At 41.1% G+C, this 9,627-nt stretch overlaps 1 long non-coding RNA gene across 1 annotated transcript; it reads right to left on the minus strand.

Moving 5' to 3' along the window:
* Nucleotides 1-3,328: 3,328 nt before the first annotated feature.
* On the minus strand, nucleotides 3,329-7,227 carry LOC121927311. Its single transcript, XR_006103175.1, has 3 exons — nucleotides 7,098-7,227; nucleotides 4,818-4,894; nucleotides 3,329-3,428 (listed from the first exon to the last, which is right to left on the minus strand). It is a non-coding gene; the product is annotated as an uncharacterized LOC121927311 (long non-coding RNA).
* Between the last annotated feature and the right edge of the window lie 2,400 nt (nucleotides 7,228-9,627).

Below are 9,627 nucleotides of genomic sequence, written 5' to 3' on the forward strand. Positions count from 1 at the left end.
GTAGGGATACAGTGGCTTTAGTAGTTAAGACACCAATTCTGATGATTGGAAAGTTGGAAGTTCAAGGCCCAAGTGCCACATGATGGGGTGAGCTCCTGTAACTAGTCTTGCTTTTATTCATTTATCTGACCTTTATCCACCACCTCAATATCCTTCTACCCTCAGAAAGCTTTCATTGTATTGCTATGATATGTGAATTGGGAGAGTATGAGAAGGGGGCTGGTGGTGGTTCACAAATGTGGAGTGGCTCAGAACCAAACCAAATGATTTCCAGACTTCAGGAAAGCAATTCAGCTGTTTTCTGAGCTCTCCAGTGATAGCCCAGGGCCAACTCACCTAATGCATGCCCCCTTGATTATCAGAAGAGTATCTATTGTCTCCTCTCCAAGGTTTACATTCTATTGTACCAAGAAAGCAGGCTAAAACCTGATGAATGCCAACTGTAGAAGAACTTATTTTGAAGGCATCCCCAAAACCTTCCCCAAAGCCCAAGCTAGAAGAATGACATATCAGGAAGAAACAAGCACTAGAAAAGAGATTGCCATCAGTAAGGAGAAGAGTCACTTGGATCATATTTTCCTGTTCACCTGCAGTATCCTTCTCCTCGACTCAAGGTCAGAAATTCACTTGGATAAGTCAGTGTACAATTGATTGGAAGTGAGGACATCTTAATTTCTTAGTGACAGGAGATGCAGCAAGATTAGTACTATCAGCAAGGCTTAGTGGGTTGGAGTTAGTGGGTGGGTGGGGGGTCTTATGTTTCAATGCTGCTTTGCTGTTAAGCCCTGATTATTTTTTGTAATACAAAAGAAAAACATCTTGTATTTGTTGCATTCAGTGGCAGCAGGTAGCTCCTATGTCAGTGAAGTGGTGAATCTGATTCACATTTTAAGCCAGACTTCAAAGGAGCCAAACCCTATCCCTGAAATAGGCTCAGTACCATGGATAGTTCAAAGGTTAGTTTTAAGGTTCAAACTAAAATACAAAGCAGAATTGCCACTCCACTGGCATGGAAACTATCAGCCACCACTGAGTGCATAGCTGTTTTTGTTATGCCTGAACTTATCAGTGTTTTGTAAAACAACATCCCTCGTCTTCCATTTTTCTCCTCAATTATGATGTATTTTGTTAAGCAATGTTTACTGCAAGCTGTTGTGAGAACAGATCAGTGTGGAGAAACAGCATATCAGCTAAGTCACTGACTTTATACAGATCTTGCAAAATTGAACCCAGGATCTGCCATCTAGTTGGCCTGAAGATTCTTGGAACTGTAGTAAACAAATAAACAAACACCTACCTTTTCTAAGTGTGCATTTATGTTTCAACTTGTCTCCAATGAGCTGAATGCAGTACACATGTCTCTCCTTCCATTTCCCACTTTATTCCTCTAGATACCTTGTGATATTTCTGAGAGAGGCAGTGAGTGGCTCAAGGCTACCCAGTGAGTTTCACGACTCAGTGGGGTCTTTAACCTGGTTCTTCTAAGTCCCAGTCCAAGGAGAGGAACCCTCCTGGCCAGGATTAACAAGAAAATGGCTGAAAGCAAATAATGTATGTATGTGCCTTCAAGTTGTCTATCGATTTATGATGACCCCATTAATTTCATAGGTTTTTCTTAGGGCATACTATAATAGTATTTCTCAGGAATACACCTGAGAAAGGTGCTATCTTGGGCGAAGCACAGCCCATTCATTGTTCTTATCCTCAGATTGAAAATGAGAGTTAACCTAATGTTAATGACTGATTTTATTTGTTTGGTTTATTAATAACTTGTAGCATTTCTATAGCAACAAATAACAAAAACTCTCTGTGTATATTCCAGTATAAAACCCATAAAAATGAAGTAAGAGACAAATAAAAAAAATGAAGCAGAATAAAACCGGCAACAGCAATTAATATAAGGGCAAAGATCAAAGATGTGATAGGGCCAAAATAATGTGGGTTCCAGGGGCTACTGGGCATATTCAACTTATTTATTTATTTACTTATTTATATCCCATCCTTTCCCCAAAATTGAGACTCAGGGCAGCTCACGGTACAATTAAAAGCATACAAAAATAGTACATTAAAATAGAATTAAATTATTATAATATTAAAACAAGTTACATATTAAAAGAATAAAATACAATTGAAATACAATTAAAGAGATAAAAATGTTAAAATATTTTAAAACAATGCAGCAACATCACATGCTGTAAAGACTTTCTGTTTTAAAAGCCTGTCTAAATAGGTAGGTTTTAACCTGCCAGCATAAGGATAACAAGGAAGGGGCCATTCTGGTTTCCCTAGGCAGGGATTTCCAGAGTCTAGGGGCAGCCATGAAAAGACCCTCTCTTGTGTTGCCACCAACCATACTTGTGATGGTGGTAGTAGGACAGAGAGAAAAGCCTCTCCCAAAGATTGCAAAGCCTGGGCTGGTTTATACATGGAGATACAGTCTGCCAAATAGCCTCGACCTGAGCCATATAGGTCGTAACCAGCACTTTCATTTGTGCCCTGAAACAAATTGTCAGCTAGTGGAGCTGTTTTGAAGAAGGGCATCGTGTGGTCTCTGTAACCTGTCCTTGTTAACAGCCTTGCTGCAGCTCTTTGTTTGGAAACTTCACCAGCTGAAGTTTCCAAACACTCTTCAAAGCAGCCCCATGTAGCATGCATTACAGTAATCCAAATGGGATATAATCAAGACATGTACCACTGAGGCCAGATCTGGCATTTCAAGGAACGGGCACAGCTGGTTCACACATTTTAAATGTTCAAAAGCAATCCTGGTCACTGCAGAGACCTGGGCCTCCAGGTTGAGAGCTGAGTCCAGGAGTACCCTTATACTGCGAACCTGCATCTTCAGGGGGAGTGTAATCCCATATAACACAGGCTTTATCCCTATTCTCTGATTTGCCTTCCAACTGATCAGGAGCATCTCTTTCTTGTTGGGATTAAGTTTCAATTTGTTTGCCCTAATTACTGTTCCATTACTTGTCCATTACTGATGACAGACACTGGTTTAAGACCAGGACAGCATCCTTCAACTGAGGTGGAAAGGAGTAGTAGAGCTTAGTATCATCTGCATACTGGTGGCACTGCACCCAAAACTCCATATGACCTTTCCCAGTGGTTTCATGTATATGCTAAATAGCACAGAGGACAACACGGGATCCTGAGGAATCCCACAGGCCAATGGCCAGGGGATTGAGTAGGAGTCCTCCAGCACCACCTTCTGTGTTTACCCTTCCAGGAAGGAATGGAGCCACTGTTTAACAATACCTCCAAGCCCCATCCCAGACAGGCAGCCCAGAAGGATGCCATGGCTGATGGTATCAAAAGCCACTGAGATGTCTAGCAGAACTAGCAGGGACACACTCACCCTGTCCAGTTCCCTGCGTAGGTCATCCACCAAGGCGACCAAGGCTGTCTCTGTTCCATAACCGGGCCTGAAACCAGATTGAAATGGATATACATAATCAATTTCATCCAGAAACTCCTGGAGTTGGTAAGCCACCACATGTTCCACTACCTTGCCCAAAAATGGTAGGTAAGTAGACATTGGCCGATAATTATTTATGCTAGCAGGATTGAGGGGACACTTTTCTTTAACAAAGGCCTCACAACTACCTCCTTTAGACAAGATGGAACTCTGCCTTGCTGTAGGGAGGCACTGACTACCTCCTTCACCCACTAAGCCAGTCCTCCTCTGGCCTGTTCGATAAGCCAGGACAGACAAAAGTCTAAGACACATGTGGTGGCTTTGACCTTTCCAAGTATCCTGTCCACATCATCAGATTGCAGAAGTTGAAAAGTATGCATTAACACCGGACAGACAGGTGCCAAGGTTACCTGTTTCTTCCTGCTGATCCATGAAAATTATAGTTATTGAGAGAGAACTTTATAAACACACACATCTTTGGTCATGGCCATCCTAAGTCATTTTCCTGCAGGGGGTGAGTGGGTAGCATCAGATGCACCCCACCCCTCATTCCACATATAGAAGATGATCAGATTATCAGTTGAATTTTACTGGATTACTGGTGATATAATGGCATCTTCCACCACACCTGGGGACAGGAGATCATTTATTCTGTCCTTCAAAAGAAGGGAATAACTAGAAACTTAGGAGAATATAGAGGTTTAACATTCCTTCTTCCCAGCATCTCCCAGCTGAAGTGGGTGTCTCACTCTAATTCATGATAGAGCTACCTCCAGCTTTGTTTGAAACAACGTCTAATTCAAAAGAGGGCTATGGAGGAACTGAATATGTTGGTATAGGGTTACCTGAACATTCTTGAATTACAATACAGTGAGAACACAAAGAAGTTCAGGTTCCAGACAATGTAAACTTGAAGTACCAACTCACAGATTGTGAAGAAACTATGAAGCCCAGGTCCTAAGAGAAACAATACATATTTTGAACTGAAAAAGATATTGACTCTGTTCCTGTGGTATCAGTTTGCCTCTGGATTTAGACACTTTGGATTCCTCTGTCACATCCAGTTGGGACATAGTCAAATACCAAAAAAGATACTCCCTTCCTAAACTGACAAGAGTACAAGATTACATTGAGCCACAGGGGCCTGGGCCATTTCCTGTAGACCATAATAGGCTATAAAGAAAGCCAAAGCTTGAGGCCTGGAATTACTGCACTAATAAACCTTAAATACAATGCATATGGCAAAACATATGCTTTGTGCTTTAATCTGCAGAAATGATCTACAAAAAACAAACACAAAGGAAACATGGCATTCTTCCATTTTCTCTGCTCTCCCTATTTCCTGTTCAGTGTTTTGTATGCATGCTTTTATTTCCAATTTTTAATTATGACTTACATTTTTGCCACTGGATTTCTTTGTATAGATGAGTCCAGAGTTTGCTGCCAATTCTTAATAAATATGGAGTGGGGAGCCTGAAAGAAAGGAGGAAGAAGTTGAAATCATATTTTAATTGCCTGGCTAGAAACTTCCTTTGGGTAAATAAGGTGTGCTTCTATTATATTCCCCATGTTATGTCATGGTAAATCACACTCTCTCAGCCTCAGAGGATGCCACTGGCAAACCTCTTCTGAAGAAATTTTCCAAGAAAACTATATTATAGGTTTGCTTTAGGGTCACCATAAATTGGAACTGACTTGAAGGCACACAACAATAAAAACAAACACATCCCTGAAAGTAATTGTTAGGACTGCTACATTTCTTTATGTACCTGACTGTGAGTTTCCTGTAGGAACCTGGTTGGCCACTGTGAGGAAATGGATGTTGGATTAAATAGGCCTTAGGGTAGACCAACAAGATGCTCAAAGAGCCTGGGAAAATTACTTTCTTACTACAATACCCAGAAATACCTTAGCCAGAAAGGTAAGTGATCCTTACTGCTAGGGATTCTGGGAGCTTTAGTCATAAGAGTACATTTTCCAAACCTGTGCTCTTAGGATGTTCATAGGTGGAGAGATGGGTAGAATATTGTCCAAGACACTCCTTCTACCATCACTTCCAGCAACCAATGGCACAGGCTTCTCAGTGTTTTTGACAGAGTTGAAAAGGTACAGGATCCATCCTGAAGAAAGTCATCTACTACATCCCCTGTATCCTTCTTTAAGAGGATTGAATCATAGAATCACAGAATCATAGAATCGTAGAGTTGGAAGAGACCACAAGGGCCATCCAGTCCAACCCCCTACCATGCAGGAACTCTCAATCAAAGCATCCTGACAGATGGCCATCCAGCCTCTGTTTGAAGACCTCCAAGGAGGGAGACTCCACTACACTCCAAGGGAGTTTGTTCCACTGTCGGACAGCCCTTACTGTCAGGAAGTTCCTCCTAATGTTGAGGTGGAATCTCTTTTCCTGTAGCTTGCATCCATTGTTCCGCGTCCTGTTCTCTGGAGCAGCAGAAAACAAGCTAGTTTCCTCCTCAATATGACATCCCTTCAAATATTTAAACAGGGCTATCATATCACCTCTTAACCTTCTCTTCTCCAGGCTAAACATCCCCAGCTTCCTAAGTCATTCTTCATAGTGCATGGTTTCCAGATGCTTCACCATTTTAGTCGCCCTCCTTTGGACACGCTCCAGTTTCTCAATGTCCTTTTTGAATTGTGGTGCCCAGAACTGGACACAGTATTACAGGTGGACCGCATCATTAGCAGAATTTAAGTGAAAAGGACATCCATGTTTTCCTTATTTTTCTTTAAGGCTTGGCATTACAAGTGTTGGTACTCTAAGGAGATGACCAAAAACTAGATCAGACATGTATAAGGAATCCGCTGTCATCATTCGTACTGGTGCTGCAGAGGAACAGGCCTGTACATCTCTCTTCAGTTAGAAGAATACAGATTGTGTATTTTTGTAAAAGATAGAGCAATTTAAGCAATTTTTTTTCTTAGGGCACGTGAAAGAACAAACTAACCAAGCAGGCTTTAGCAAGCACAAAGGGTGGTGGTGGTGGGAAAGTGAAGGATGTTTCATAAGCCTCAGCCTCCCCCCACCACCTCTGTCCCCCAGATCTTCCCACTATGAATCTCTAACAACTTCCACTGTATAGCTGTGGTAGATTTTAATTGTTAAGCTGCTGAAAGCCAGTGTTGGCTGAAGAGCAAGGTGTAAATGTAATTAATAAACAAATACTCCGGGATACTTGTTCCTCAGCAATGGTTTTTGCCAGTCCAAACAGGGAAGAATAGCTGTTATTCTTCCATTTCCCTCTGAACTTGCCTTGAAGAACAGTGACAAATGAAACTAGCAACAGTAAAATAAATAGACCTCTCTGTGTTTAGAAAAGATCTGTCGCCTCCACATGCATCCTAGCCCTGAGCTGTGCCAGGAATTTTGACATTCCTTTGCAAATTAGGCCGGCTTTGTGAATGCAGGTCTGCGTTTTTCCTTCCCCCTCTTTTTTCCCCTTCTTTTTGCACTGCACAGGAGGGGCTTTTGCCTTTAAGAATCTGGCAGGGGTTCAAGATCAAAGTATTGCTTTGAACCCGCTTGTTAGCCGTGCAAAATAAACACAATCCACCTTGCAATTAAAAAGAATTCTCTAAAAAAAGAAAAGAGATTTAGAGAGAACTTCTGAAAGAACCTTGCATGCCCGCACACACTGAGCATCTCACTCACTGTGGTTAAGGCCCATCCAGGAGAGGGATAAACCTTCACGAGTCAACAATTTTTAGATTTGCTTTGGCTTTAGATCTCTTCCCTCCACCGCTCCAGTCTCTCTCCCTTTTTCTTGATCACAATTGCAGCAATCAAAGCCGTTAAAAGCAGAGCGGCATCCTGATGTTGCTGCAAAATGTTCCCTCGGCTAATTATTTGCCAGTACAACTGTTCACTTCCTGTGGAGGATTTATGCTAAATCCTATTATCAGTCTTGCTCTGCAATTGCTATTGTCTGAGACTGGAAGCACATCTCAAAAGCTACAGTCAGCCTTTTATCACAAAACATGTGAATGAAAGTTTGACCTACTGTTTGAGCATTTCCCCTTTGAGGTCTTTGTGGAAACTACTAAGCTTCCCCCACCCCCCGCCACCCCTATAAATCACAAATGATGAAATGAAATTGCATTCTCCCCCACCCCCGTGGTTACAAGAATAGTGTTGATATTTTAAAAACTTGAAATATCCAATGGTGCTGACATTTAAGGTATACTGGTACCAAATCTTTCAGTAACAAATCTGTCCAATAGTTCTGCTGTACTCACGGCAGCTGACATCAGTGTTAACATAATCACAATGTTATGTAGCCAGGATCCTACAGGCTTCCAAGCAACAAAGTCAACAACAAAATGATATGACTTTAAATAACAGATAATATAATAACACCCACTGGCATTCCTAAAGCATCCATGGAAACACCACAGATACTTTTGTATGCCAGTGACACCCACTCATTGGCTAGGCATAGAAGGAACCATGGAGGTAGTAGTCAATAACACCCTCACCAAGGAAGGAATAATTTGGTCTATGGGCTCAGGGTGTGCATCCCCTGTATGATACAAAAATGGCGGAAATGTTATTTTGAGGATTCTGGTGGGGTGGGATGGGGCTGTTTAAAGAAACCCATCTTTTATTTTCTCTTGGGCAGCCATCTGTCTTCAGTTTCTCCTGGCAGCATCTCCCGCAAGAAACTTCATAAATCTCTTTATGCTTTACATATGGGACTACAAAAATTGGGATAATCAGGCTAAGTATCTGGTAGGCTTCATTCACTATAGTAATATAATTTGGTCTGATTGTGGCTGTCCAAGACAACAGGCAGAGATCTTACTTAATCTTACTGTGTGAGAATGTGGAAGTGGAAATGCTGGTGATAAAACATGGAACATTCTGTATGCACTACTACTTTTTATTCATAAAGCCAGCATATTGTACTAGTTTGATTGTTGGACTTGAAGCATGGGAGACCAGGTTTCAACTCCTCCTTAGCTATGGAAACCCATTGGGTGACATTGAGCAAGTCAGCTTCAGAGGAAGACCATGGAAAATGTCCTGTGAATAAACTTTGTCAAGAAAACTCTGAGAGACTTGCCATAAATTGAGATTGACTTGATGGCACATAACAGCAGTGGCAACCTCCTCCATCACTTCTACCACCGCCTCCTCCTCTTCTTCCTCTTCCTCTTCTTCTTCCATCCTCCCCTCTCTCATCCAGTCTGCATTTTGCTGGTGTTTGTTATTACAAACATTAATCTTTGCAACAGGGAATAAAAAGTGTTCAAATAATGCATTTTATTCAGTCATGTCGCAAACATTCTGCTTCTAGTTTTATCTGTTACTCTTTGGCGAGGGGGGGGGGGGTTTAAACAAGATGTTGGTCCAGGCACAAGGATTGGGGATATTCTTCTCTGTCCTACTGATACTTCACTGGAAAAGGTGTTTTTGAGTTTCTGCTACATGCTCATCCATCTATAAGACATTCATTTATGATAAAGCCATTGTTGCAGACCTAGTGTGAACAGGTTTTTCAGTGAAACAGTATTTTAGTAAAATGTCATTGTTGAAGCAAATAGGGCATCATAGATTTTGGTGTAATTCCAGTGATTTTTTTTCTTGATCAGAATGCGAAATTATTTTTCCATATCCCTGATGATATAAATACCAGATCTTACCACATGAGGGCACATTCAGAAGGGTAACGTTGCAGAAATATATAAATAATGCAATGAATACCTGGATGGATGATGGATGGAATGATTCATCAATCCAAGGTGAAATTTCAACTTGAGGTTATTGTATATGTACAACATTAAGGCTTGGACTTGAGAGGTGTTTTTGTAGAAGGACCAGCCTGAGGACCACAGAAAGAAAAAAAAGAAAAAAAAAGGTTAGAAAACATTGGAGAAGATGAACAAAGTTTTCAAAAGGTAACATGGTCAAATAGGTCCACAGGGCTTCAAGGATCAGGATGAATCATACCATCTTGGTTTCACGTCCTGTTTTGATCTTTTGGTTTACACATGGACATTCTCCTAAATCTTCAACTGAGTCTTGATTCTATCTAGCTATACATTTTGGTCTATCACATATTTTACTAATCAACTTCTATTTAAAAATTAATTTATGATAATACCATTGTTGGAATGCCATGAACTTTAATTACCATAAACAGGTTTGTTCATATATGGTACTCAGCTGATGGAAGATGAGC

Source organism: Sceloporus undulatus, chromosome 3, assembly GCF_019175285.1.
Source record: "Sceloporus undulatus isolate JIND9_A2432 ecotype Alabama chromosome 3, SceUnd_v1.1, whole genome shotgun sequence".
NCBI classification, from domain to species: domain Eukaryota; kingdom Metazoa; phylum Chordata; class Lepidosauria; order Squamata; family Phrynosomatidae; genus Sceloporus; species Sceloporus undulatus.